Raw genomic sequence first — 13,763 nt, 5'->3', positions numbered from 1 at the left:
GTTCTACAAGTACAGTACAGGCAGACCAAGAAATCAAAAGTAAGAGAAAATGAACTCTATAGAGCAGAGGTTAGGAGCATTGTGAGAAGAGAAAAATAGAGGTGGAAGAAAGGAAGTAGTAATTTTTCCATGAACTATATTGTTCTCAAATTTCTTGTGGTGTGCATAACTAGAAATCTATTTCAGCCCTGGAAAAAAAACAAAATAAACCAAAACAAACAAATGAAAACAACAAAAAAATACCCTATCACCACCACCACGACAACCAACTATTTAGGCAATTTTATTTTTTACCTGGTCCCACTGTGAAATACAAAGGGACATTGAGTAGCTTGGCTCTTGTGGAGACTGCAAGAAGAGTTTGACACCAAAGTGTGACTCTCAGATTATGTTTACAGTAGAGAAAGCCATTCAATGAGCTAGTCAGTGGCAAACTCTGAAAACAAGTCACTTAAAGAAGTCACTTAAATTTCTCCCTCTTCAAGGCTTCTTCATCTACAGACTTATGTCCCAAATACCCTTCTGGAAGGCCAGACTGAAATCTTTTCATTTACAAATGAAGCTGGATTTATTCCTTTAAAAGGAGGAAAAGATGGTTCATTCGTTACTGAAGAGAAAAGCACTCGCCAAGTGATGAAGTATTCAGAAGCTCAGCTGAGGACATAGTTTCCCATGTCATCACCCTTCCAACCTTTTAAATCTTTCATTTAAAAACAAACACCACATTATTCAAGGGCTTGAACAGAGAGCACAAAAGAAAGACCCTTCACGTTGGTCAGCAAGATGGTTGTTTGAGTGGAAAAGGTCAGCTCCAGTGTGTTTATTAAGGCCTGATTATTCATTTACTCAGTATCTCTAAAATACATCCCAAATGGAAGAAAGTTTAATGAGGGATCTTTAACAGGCTGTGAATTGACCTGATTGTTCAGGATTGTAGGCCTTACAAAACTTGAGGTCTCTGAGGAATTAAAAAAATCAAGTTGAGGTGTCTAGAGGAATCTGCTTATCTCAGAGCATAGATAAAAAGTATGCAGAGATTTTCTTGACTGCAGTTTTTAACTATCTAAATTCTGCTAGAAATTCTTACTTTCCATTTTTGGAAAGTAAATTTTGGGCTCTGAGAGATGGAGTTTCATTGTGTTCATAATTTTTTAATCAACCAAAGTAGACCATACAAACTTCTAATCTCTTTTAAACCACAGCTTTTTTATTCTCATAGGGCTTTGGTTGATAGTGTTTTACTCTTTAAGAATTATATTGCCACAGTAACTAAATCTTATTTCATGTGAAAACACTCTATTTTAAATTCCTCCTCCTCCAACTTGTTTTGGTAAATAACACACTGAAAACCTCTTCTGTGATTAGATTGAAATTCTATTGAATATTAAAAACCATAATCACTTTATTAAATTCATGATATATTTTAACAATGTCAGCTCTGACTAACTTCAGGGATCCCAAAGATGACAATTTTTTTTGTCTGTTTTTCCTACAGGAGATAAAAATCTCGTTTGAGTAACATAACAAAGATAAATTTAGAGTAACAGCTTCAAATTTGTTCATATTTTGAAGTTTCCTCTTTATATGTTGCACCTGCAAAAAGTGTAAAAAAAAAAAATTGTAGCAATAAACTGGGTCTTTTTTTTTACTGAATATATTAATTAGACTTTTAAGCCTAATCACATGATCCTATAAACCTTGACTCATATTAGACTAAAAGAGCTACAAAATCAATATACCATCACTTTTGTCTCATATATATATATATATATATATACACAAATATATACACATATAGATATATACACACCCACACAAAGAGAGAGATATCATTCCTTAGTCCATGGACCAATACCTATAAAGTTTCTGAATTCATCCAGTCCATGGCAGATGGTAAGGCTGTGCTTCCATCCCCGGGGCATAAGAAAACCTCCTGAATGTCTTAAGAGATGGTAAAAGCCTATCCACCTGTTTTTTTCCACAAACCAACAGATTTTATATATTATATACTGATGCATATTTATAATATAAGCATTTTTGTATATGTTATGAGACTATGTAAGTATATATAATATATTATATACTTCATATACGATGCATGCAAAATATAGAAATATGTAGTAATACGTAATTTAACTTCCTAGCAATAACTTTAGTCTCAGATGTATTAAGTGTAAAAAAAAAATAGTTCATGATAGTCTTTGGTAAAAATAAGAAGAGATTAAAAAAAAACAGAAAAAAAAGCAGTGTGATAGGGAGGAAGCTGAGACAAGACATTCTTTATCTTAAAAGGATGAGGTTTCCTTTGTCCTGAGGTTAATTTTTCACACCTGTCTGCAGTTCATTCAGGTTAATCCAGAGCATGTGATGCTTCAATTTGTAACAAACTCAGAGACAGTAATTTGCAGGTGTTCTTTTAGGTATGCCGTAACATAAAAAGTAGATGCTTTTGAAATTGAAGGAACTTGAATGTTCCTTGATTTTAGACTTGTAGGTGTTCAGAACTGTTATCTAATCACTGACTTGAACAACTATGTTTTACTAGTATGTGAATGTGATGAAAAAGAAGATGTTTTCCTTCATTCACAGGTAGGTCTGGTTCATCTGTAATACTTAAGCAGGTTTGTTTCAGTGATTATTTCTGTGCTTGTTTCAAGGCTTATGGAGAGAATTAGGAATTTAATTCTGCTTTTTTTCCCCTTTTCCCATTCAAATAAGGAATGACACTTTATTCTAAATTTCAAATCTTACATGAAGCTTATTCAAATTGTTCTGTTTATTTTTGTTGCTAAATAGTCTTTTCACTTCTCAAAGTTATTATCGCTTTATAGTTTCCAGAACTTGACTGTCAAAAACATCTTATAGGATTTCTTTTCTCCTTCTTTTTCTTATTTTTGTGTGGTGAAAGTATTTTTTTTTTTTTATTATTTTTTATTCATAATGAACAAATGTGTTAAAAATCCTGTTAACTTTTCTGACAGATGTGAAAATCTGATTGATTCCTGGCATGGTTGTATTTTTCCTGACTGTGGGGGTTTAGTTTACTCATTTATTCTCCCTTCCTTAGGAAGCAAGCTGATATGAGAGAGAAGAGGAGAAAACCTACCACAAATTAAGAAATGTGTAAACATATACTATCTTTTACTTCAGTGTAAAAACACAATATGCAAATAGACTAATTGTTCACATTGCCAGTGTAAGCTGAGCATTTATGAATTCATTGATTTTTGAAATGATGCAGAAGTACAGAAAAAGCCTTTTCAGTAAGGTTCTACAATGAGAAATGTTGAATATTTTAAAGATTTTTTTAACTGGGCAAATTAAAAAGCAGTACTGAAATATCTGGCAATGTTTTTACACCTGCTTTAAAAGAAGGTCTAACAGAGGCTCTAAAATCTTTAAGTATCCGAGAAAGGGGTTGTTTTACAGCTAAGGAAAAAAGCAATTGTCCAGAAAGACTTTTGAGAGGTGAACAAGGGTTTTTTTTTCCTATGGCCAGACTAGATCTATTTAACGAAGTGCTTACTTGAAATTTTTGAGAAACACTAGAAGCCAAATTTGAGATTTTCTACACAGTCAAAATTTGCCCTTCTGATTCATTTTAACTTTGGAGATGGTTTTCCAGTTGTAACCTCTTCTTTCCAGTATCTTTGCACAATCCTCAGTTCAGTTAGTGAGCTGGCTGGACAGCCTTGACTGAATTTTACCTTTTATTTGTTCCCATGGTTTAGCTTGTGGTACTGATGCAGCAGACACAATATAACTACCATTTTGGTTAAAATAGTCTAAGTTTAAATAAAAACAAAGCAAATATTTACAATTCGGCCAGTGGTAACTGTGTTTGGTTGCATTTTTCCAGAAAGGAGCAGCTTCTCTGTAGAGATATAAAACTTCCTGCAGGATTTTGGAGCAAAGAATAGTTTCTCCTTTGTTGGACTGGTGGGCTTGACTAAAGATAGGATGTTTCTTTCCTAACTTTTGAGGAACACTGGGACATCACAGAGAACAAGAAAAAGGGTACCTTCCTTTTCTCACTGTGAAGCTATATGTTTTGGCTCTTAGGGGAAAAAAGCCCAGTATGCTGTTTGTTGCTACTTGTCTGTTTTCTTCTCTACAGCCTTTTACTGGCTCCAGCTGTACTTGGACTCTGTTCTCAGAGTGTTCGTATTGATAATATAGAAACAAATCTGTGAATACTTACAGCAAGCACCCGATTGCAAGTAGCACAGAGCATTGATGGCAGATTTGTTGGTGAATTACATGTAATGGCTATACTATATACGTTTCAGGAGCTTTACTTCCAATCAGCTCTAGTCAGGATTGTGAACTGAAAGCCTGTTAGCATTTGGAGCATATTTGATGTATTCCTGGAGAACTTCTTTAGATTTGTTTTTGTCGGAAAGAAGTACAATTTGTTCACTCCTAGACCTCTCCATGGAATGACACAAGGCACAATACACAGGTGATTGGGAGATAGGCTTCAGAAATACTCTCTTTTTTTTCTGGTAAAAAGTTTAAATGCATGGGCTCAGTGCAAATCACAGTCTGTTTTTTTATATTGCTTCAAATTATAGGGTATGTTTCTTCAGTATCTAAGTGCTTCAACTTCCCACTGAATTTATGGGGAAAATGAGCAGACAGTGAATTATTTAACACAAGGAAAAGGACTTGGTTTATTTTCTGAGAAACTGCCAAACTGCTTTTAATTACATTTTCTAAAAATCTGCAGTCTGAAGCTGACAGTAGCATAAGAAATTTCAGTCCGTATGGTTGAGTTGGAAATTAATGACAGATGAACTGGTGTAATACTGGAATGCTGAGCTCTTTTATAGACACTTGTCAGTATCTCTGCTGGCTAAAATACCAGGGGAAGGTGATATGAAAACTTCTATTCCTGAAAAGGAGCTTGAAAAAAATATTGTGTTAATGAACTAAACTTGGAGTCATGAGTTTAAGTATCAGCTCTCGCAGAACTTGCTGTGTAACTCCATTTTGTGACATTTGATGTATTTACCAGATGCACGTAGACAGACTTTGGGAGGCGCTTGTACTGCAGTCACAGCTAAAAATGCCAATATTCATAAGAAGTTAAATGCTATGGCATGACTGCTTTGGCTTCTGTTAGTGATATCTTCAGTGAACTTGATTTCAGTTTCATATTCATGGCACGTATGTCTTCATGTCAGTTGTTTAATTTGTAAAAAATTACAATTTTTTTTTTATGATGGCTAGTCTTTCACTGGTCTGCATATGGAGAATGCACACAATGTGGTCCATGCTGAGGTTGCTTCAGGTATGATAAAGTGCAAACTAGTAAGTAACAAAACGTTTCAAATCATAAGCTTTATTGTTCATATTTCAGTGCACAGTAGCCTTAGTTCTAGGCAATGTCAGTGTGCACATTTTTTCAACAGCACAAAAGACATTGTACAGGACCAGAAAAAAAAAACAAACCACAAACTACTGAACAGAGTTTTTGGAGATAAACCTAATTCCACCTGGTCTGAGGTGCAATAACAGGTATGGGGAAATAGTACTGCCACCATTGAGACTTTATGGTTTTGTAAATAAAGTGGATCTCATCCAGCAAACAAACATCCTTCACAAATACTACACTACATGCATAAAACCTTTAGGAAAAAGGATCTGGAAAAAAAAATGAAAAAAATGTAGTGACTTAAAATGATGTGCCTCCTGACAGTGTGGATTTCTTTATATTGCAGTACAATAGAAAGTGGACTATCAACCATGTGAGGGTTTAACACTTCCACTGAAATACCCAAAGGTTGTATCTGTATGAGAACAAGAACTTAAAGGTAAAGGTATTTGCTAATTAAGTCTACGTCCATTTTGAAACACTCTTCAGTGTTTCAAATTAACCTGCCTCTGCTTGGAGGCTATGGGGACTTGTTGTTTTGATGGCAAAAGGTCTAACAATAGAAAAATGAAAGTACCAAAAGCCTTGTAGAATACATATTGGTGGGAAGTGAAAATCTATTTAATAAATAGAGAATTGTATTGTCTTTGAAATATATTAATCTATTCATTATTTATATGAACATATAAATGCAGGTACATTTACTCATTTGCATTTCTGGAGTACCTTCTACATGGGGATTTCAATGCTTCACCGTAGTTTAATAATACAACATGAATGTGAGCAGTAGCATATTATTTACATGCATATTTGAGCAATGCCTAGTGATATCTTGCTATAAATCAATACACATTTTTTCAAAAGCAGCAAACCAGTTCATTTCTTTATCAGCCATAACAATCTTTGCCAAGTTATGCCAAACACTTGATCTACTTCAGCACATATGCAGCAGCAGTTGAGGTACTTTACATATAAACTCTCAGGGAAGAAAGGAAGGGAATTCTTTAGTCAGAAGAAGAAGGCTTTCTTTCTCTTTTAAAACATGATTGACGGCAAACAGTTTCTTCTAATAAATAAAATGGACCTTGATGTAAGGAACCTAAACCAAAGATCACTCATGTCTAAGGTATTTAGCATTATTCAAAATAGTTTAAGAAATCTCACCATTGGTATTATAGCACAACCTTTTTCAAGGTATCATTTTCAGTAAGTCCTGTCGCTATCAGTCTAGAAAGACTAAGGTTAGGGTGTGCTGAATCCAGCTTTAAAATGCAAAAGCAGAGCCCTCTTTAAACAAAGTGTCATAATCTCTTCAGCTTGGTTTCTTTCAGCAGCATTTCCAATGGATTTTTTCTGCATTTAGTTTTTCCTAAATGTACATTTACTCTTCAAAGTAAAGAAAAAAGTAAAAGTAAAAAGTAAAAGTAAAGAAAGTAAAAGTAAGCAAAGAAATGCAAATGTGTTATGTTTTTATTTGTACTGTCAGGAAAGGATAACAAACATATGAAGGCCAATCTCTCACACTCAAGTTTTATGTTCAAGGTTATGGTTTCTTTCCTGTGACTCTGAGACAAAACAAGGGAACAGACTGTGCATTCTGAATACAATTATCTTAAATTTTATGCTCTTTTTGTAAAAATATTTTTGCTTGTACAAAATTCACCTTTTTACCAAGTACTCTGTAAATCTAGTTTACTGTATCTCTTGGACAATACATGATTATTTACTATAGACAATATTTGTTTTACAACTAAATTTATTAGAAACTATTACCCTTGTTCCTTTCTGCAATATGAAAAACAATAATCTGCTTTAATGTTACTGGATGTCCTGAGTATGTCCACAACATTATAAGAAAGTGAAGACAATTTGCTACATGTACACATTTTTAAATTTCAAATGCTTTTATATGTTGGTCATGTAAAAAGTTTTATTCCTTCAGTCTAATCAGAGACACACTATAACACTCATACCTTAGTAGGCGTAGGCCTTCCTTGGTAATCTGACTGTTCTGCTTAGTGTACTGTGGCAGAATTTGGACTTGTAATTATTAGTCTATATTTCACACTCATGACTCTGTAAAGGACTTGGAAAATGTCAGGTTTGAAATGATAGGGATTGGCACAGATGCCTCATAATTTCTTGTTTGACTTTTAATGAAACTATAGCTGAAAGGGTATATGTCTTCCATGAGGTCCAGTAGTGCCAGTACCTTAATCACTCACATGTACCTACAGCAATGGTAAGGTAGTGCTATGGAAGAGGTAACACGTTTTGAGCAAGAGGGAGTTTTGGAAGTAACTAGATATTTAAACAATGGTTTAGAAAAACTCCCCCCCCCCCCCCATTTCAAGACTTAAAACTTACCAGACTTAGCTTCTTTGCTCTTATCTTCGTTGACTTAAGACTCACACTGATGAGCTCTTAGTGTTTGAAATAGATGTGGCCTATGCTCATATAATTTGAGAGTTTTATTTGATTAGTTGGTGTCAGTTTGTTTAAAGTATTAATACTGTAGACAAACTCACAGGAATTAGGGACCTATGGCCTTTTTTCCCCTTACGATTGGAGTGATGCGACTTCTTTATGTCTCCCATTGCAACTGTTGTACAGAAAGCTAATAGATTGGTTTACAGTGGGTTTTAAACATGACAAATCTAATGACTTCAGGGAGACTAAGAATTTTTGAAACCTAAGAATCTGCACTCGTAGGAAGAAATATTGAGCTGCTAGCCAGCTCTTAAATCAGTCCAGAAGATGTAGAGAGGAATGCGATGGGTTCTGTATAGAATCAACGGATTTCTGGAACTGATTTATGGCCTTTAAACATTAAGGCTTCATTGGGTTTTATTTTCCTTCTTTCTTCTCCTCTCTCTTTTCTTCTCCTCTCTCTTTTCTTCTCCTCTCTCTTTTCTTCTCCTCTCTCTTTTCTTCTCCTCTCTCTTTTCTTCTCCCCTCTCTTTTCTTCTCCCTTTTATTTTAAATAAATAAAGGGGATTAAATATCCAAGTATTTAACATATTAGCATCACTCACAAATACATTTTGAAGAATGAAAGAGGAATTTATTAATATTCCTAAGTTTACCAAAGTGTTTGGAAAAATGGGTAATTTTCTGTAAGTCTGGAAGAATTTCACTTTACAGAATAACATACATTTAACACAGAGTCTATATCACTAAAAACTGCCTAATGCCTTCCAGCATAGCAGATTAATGCTAATTAAAATGTCCTAAAGGTCTGCTTAAACCAGTTCTTGGCAATGTTCTGGGTTGCCAGATGTAGGTATGGTCCTAAAATGGTTATGAAAGATTTTTCCAAGTCTCTGTCCAACTCATTCAAGGTTGTCTTGGGTGGAACTTGTCAAATTAATTTTAAACTTTGGTAAACTATGGCTTGTGTGTGTTTTAGCTGCATGGTTTAGATTCAGTATACCATAGGTGTCTTTTTCCTTTTTTAAAAATATATATTCAATTATTCCCCCTAATCCTTTTTATTCAATTTCTTTTTTGGTAGTGGTATTTACACATTTATGAATTGGAGGGGGTATGGGAATAACCACTGCTTATGCATGGTCCTCATGCCCCTGGTTTCCAGATTTGGAGCTATGTTCAGTACATGAAATACATTTTGTCTGCCATGTCCAGTCCTAATTTTCATAAGTCTTCCTATGTTACTGAGCTGTAAGTCCTTCACTTATTGAAAACTAAGGTAATAATGAATGCCTTTTTGTCCGATTAGTACTTTTTTGCCAGGTCTGAACTTTGACCTGACATGTTTATTAGAGACTACTTGAGGGTTAGTGGTTTTGTGACAGTAGCTGGGACTTAATTCTTCTGTTTTCTACTTTTAATGTGCATTTCAGTAGCCAGTCCCCCTGGTAGATAGGCTATATCAGTTTATAGGCTATACCTGTTCTATCTGACTATTTAAAAGAGCACTGTCATCAGCTCAACCTCTATGAGAAATATATTTTATTATTGCAGTTTGTTCATTCAAAGTGCAACAAAACAGTAAGAATCAATACTGACACTATTAAAAAGCAATCAAGTTATCATTCCCTAACAGTTATCAGGCAGCTTGTGCAAGATGGCATGTTCTATGCATTATTTATAATAGAGAATTCTATTGGCAATTTAGAATTGTAATCAGTCTTCTATGCCATTTATTGGATATTGTTGGCACTTTTAAGAGAGCTTGGTATCTAATACTCTAGACCTGGTTGCAAATTCAGATTTTTAGAATTGAATGTGTAGGTGGGGATTAACCTCTAAAATAATTTATTCCAAGCACTTAGTATGTTCATTTTTGTCAAAAGACTTAGCTTGCAGTATGCTTATCGTATCCTTTCATTTCCTTCTCTTATTCTGTTACCCTCCACATACTTTCTTTTTTTCCTCAAATAGCAGATAAAGGTCAAATTGTGTAACATTGCTCCAGCAGATGTTCAAGGTTCCAAAGGCTCAAGTGCAATCATGGATTGAAAACATGATATTATAATGTCATTATTTAAATATTGGTTAGTTAACCATTATAAACATAGGCAAAGTTGGCCCTTCTGTTCATGTTGTACAAGCCAAATGAAAATCTTCTCATTTTCTCATAGTTGTGCTTCCAATATTTATCTTATTTCTCTAATTTTCATAAATATCATTATAAACCTGGAAATGTCAAACACACCAGCAGGTTTCTTTAAGTGTCTGTGTCACTAAAGAACTCAAACTTTATTCTAACATTCTGGATCATGTGCTACATTACACAAATTGTACAGCAATTATAAACAAATATGGAGAAGTTTTCTTGTATCCTGAAGGAATTAAATAAATACCTGCCTACAAGCTTTGCTGATTCAAAGCTGTTTGGTTTAGGTTCTTTTTATTATCACTCAGCCAAAATACAGTCCACATTTACTATACTTTCCCTTTCTTCACCTCAGTTATGAATAATTTTGGTGTTTAAATATTCTTTAATTTAGGGCTTTCTATTTAAGGAAAAATATGCAACAGAAGATGTAAACTGATAGGATAAAAATCTTCTCAAGAAATGATAAGAGAAAAGACCATGCTATTTGTTTCTTTCCACAACTATTGTTTTCTTCCTTATCTAGGACTTTTGTGTTCTCTCTCCCTGCTTCCTGCATCCTGTCTTCTCGTTATGGATAAAACCTCTTTAGCTTTCTTTCAACAAAATATTTTCTACTCAATTCAGTCTTTCTATAGCCCAGCTTTATATTATTCCACTTTGTTCTTACCCATTTCCTGTACTTTCTCCTCTTAGTGTAGCTTCTACTGACCTCTATAATCCAAGGCTCACTTTGTTTTTCCTGTACTAGTTTAGATTTTGTTCTGTTACTTTTTTTGCTCACTGACCAGTGCTATACCTCACACTTTCTCAAGAGGACTCAGCCATCACAGCATTATAGTCAGTTTTCTGACAACATGGAAAATTACTTAGAGAGCAGTGGAAGCTCCTCTAATTTCGTATGAGAAAGGTGTAAATGCTTTCCAGACACAACTGAGCAGCTGAAAACTGGACCCCTGTTTTCCTAAGAAAGTTTCTGAATTAATGTTTTCTGTGGAAAAATTATCTCTTAGGTAAATACTGTGTTTTGCAGGTAGATGACATCCTTGAGGTAACAGCAGAAGTGATTGATTTCTGTTAAATCTGTATTCAGCAAACTTTCATCTTCCTGTCTTTATCCCATACTTTTATTTCCTACCCACACAAAACCTTCATTGTCTCAAACCACAAGTCCATCTGCCAGTTTTTCATTATTACAGAAATCTTCAAACCTCTGAAGACAGTGATTTTGCTTTATTCTCTGTTCATGGCTATGACCTTCTCTAAGACTTTCTCATCTATTTCCTGCCCTTGCCACAGATATGGATGAAAATCTAGTCTGTTTCTATTAGCAGGATGAATGGAATTGTTCTTCAGTTGTACCCAAGCACTTCTATATTAGATCAAATTGCTTCATGGTTAGCCACAATGTCTTCCCCCCCCCGTCACAACGATTAGTGATACTTACACAAGTTCTACTCAGGCTACTATTTGGAATTTTTTACTAATGTTATTGCTTGTTGATACCTATGTTAATGAATAATAAATTAATTTTTTTTAGGTGAAATTCTGGCATTCGATTTAAAAGATGCCAGCATGGATTTAGATGGGAATCCATCTTTCAGCAATTTGACGGCAGTTTGACTTAAAAAAGGTCTTTGTGTTTTATGTGTTTTGTATGCTAGTTTTCTAAAAAAGTTATATCTTTTTGAAGACTGTTCGTAATGGAAATGCAATGTGAAAATTAAGTCTGCATTACAAATAATCTTTCATTCATAATATTAAGCTTTTATAATTACTTGCAAGAGTATTAACAGGACTGGGAATCTGAAGTCAGGCAACTTTGTCAGTTCAGTATTATAGCAAGATTAGTGTAAAGCAAAAGCTACACATAGGAAACTTATTTTTTTAATAAGTGTTTTATTCATATAATTTCCAAGGTCAGATTATGACTATGATGGCAGCTTTCGTGACGAGAACTTTGGTTATTTGGGGTGCGTGGCAAGAGATAGCAAAGGACTTAAGTATTCTATTAAGAGATTTCATGCAGAAAGCCCAACAAAAATATTCTGGCAGTGTGGCTGTTGTAATTTGCTTTTCCACCCAGTGGAGAGAAGAGAGATAAGAATAGCATAAAACTGCTTCCAACTTTGAAGTGCAGAATTAGTGGAGAGTTTATATGTGATCTGTTCCTATGTAGTCAGTTGTTTACAGCAGCTAAACTAAGTACGTAAGAAAAGGCTTGCACTTGCATCGAAGTCCAAGACTTCTGCATTCATGTTAACTTGAAAAATACATTTTCTTATTTTTATAAAGTTCTTTTCTCACTCTGCTAATTAAGTCTCTGTTTTTTTTTTCTTCTATAAGAATTTATTCAGGTTTCACTTTGCTAGAACTTGCTATATAATTTATATATACAATTATATGGTCCAGGAACTTGTGTCATTTCCTGTAGGCTTGTACTTCTAGAGTACAGGCAGCACTTTCTTCTCCATGCCAAGTATTCAAAAAAGAAATATTCCAAAGTTTTCTGAAGTTTAATACTGATAGAATAATAGTCTTTTAATAATCTTTAAAGATCATGGTCTCTTATTTTGGTGAAATTGGTCTTATAGTTTTGGAGAGGAAGATCATCTTCTTGGAGCCTCATTGTTTTATCATTTTTTTAATTCTATAATGAATTCTATTTTTTCAGCTATGAGGAATTCTGAATATATCAAGTGGTTACAAGGACTCTCACCCTTATTATTTTTACCAGTTGACTCATGCTCTCTACTTTCTGTTCCTAATCATTGAAAAAGTCTCCTGCAACCTTATACAAATACTAAAATGAGTTACAGATCACTTGAACCAGAATTTACTCCTGCAAAGTTTTCATTGCTTTATAAACTCCACCTATATTGGGCATTTACTTCCTGCTTTACCTACACATTTATGTGATTCTCTCTGAGGGCTTACATATCTGGTTGAAGCAGGGAATTAAGCTGTTGCAGGAAAGGAAACATGAAAGTAAGTCAGTTTGCTAGCAATTAACCTGGACAAATCTGCTACTATTCTCCCAGATATAAGAGGTTTTGTGTTCTGGCATTGTGCTTTCTACAGGGAACAATATCATTAGGTGTGTTCCCCCAGAGCCAGCAATAGTGGCTTCCTCCTTCATGCTGTCCCATAGCTGTAAAGACATAATGTACTGGATAATGACCATGAAGCTTAGTTTTAGCAACATCTATATATCTATCAATTTATCAAAGATGCAATATACATACTTAGTAATAATATCAAGCTTTCCTCTCTAATTAATGCTTTGATTTCCTTATTTCTAAGAAGGAAAGCATTCCTAATTCCAGGTGCATTTTGAACTGGAAATTCTCCTTTCACTGGTGAGAGTATTTCAGTATGCACCTCATTGAAAATAGCTTCAGTCATGAAAAACAAATGTAGTTGTGCTGCAATAAAATTTTGGGGCTGAAGTACAGGAAATACAAGGATACTTCTATATTTAGTGCCTATTCCTTCATTTCAAGGAATCCTGAATTCAGAGAATTACAGCTTGTTTCCTATACCAGCCATGTAATTTTTTTTAAAATAAGTTCAAATCTTCAAAGAGTGAAAGTTATGCGTAAAGTTAAAAAAAAAAAAAAAAAAAAAAAAAAAAAAATTAAAACCCCAAACTAAAATCTGCTTAAAAGCAAAATGCATTCTGATTATTCTGACACTAAGAAGTGGACACCTTTGAGATTTTTGTAGTTCTGCAACTATCAGGTCATCAAAAATTTGTAAAAGACTTCTCTATTGCTATTTAGTTTTCTAAGTGTTTTCTTATGTCTA

The 13,763-nt window shown here is 34.2% G+C and overlaps 1 long non-coding RNA gene across 3 annotated transcripts in view; it reads left to right on the top strand.

Annotated features, from left to right (window-relative positions):
* Positions 1 to 2,408: 2,408 nt before the first annotated feature.
* The window catches only part of LOC130599744 (uncharacterized), a 52,448-nt gene continuing 41,093 nt past the window's right edge, over positions 2,409 to 13,763 (top strand). For all 3 annotated transcript variants that reach the window (XR_008972297.1, XR_008972299.1, XR_008972298.1), the window contains exons 1-2: positions 2,409 to 2,589; positions 4,290 to 4,462. This is a non-coding gene — a long non-coding RNA (uncharacterized LOC130599744). The remainder of the gene's footprint in view (positions 2,590 to 4,289; positions 4,463 to 13,763) is intronic.

This window comes from Pezoporus wallicus, unplaced genomic scaffold, assembly GCF_028554395.1.
Source record: "Pezoporus wallicus isolate ANWC-B61680 ecotype Strahan unplaced genomic scaffold, APGP_CSIRO_Pwel_v1 contig_229, whole genome shotgun sequence".
Lineage (NCBI taxonomy): Eukaryota > Metazoa > Chordata > Aves > Psittaciformes > Psittacidae > Pezoporus > Pezoporus wallicus.
Note: the sequence above shows the minus strand (reverse complement) of the source record. Positions and strands in the feature narration are given on the sequence as shown.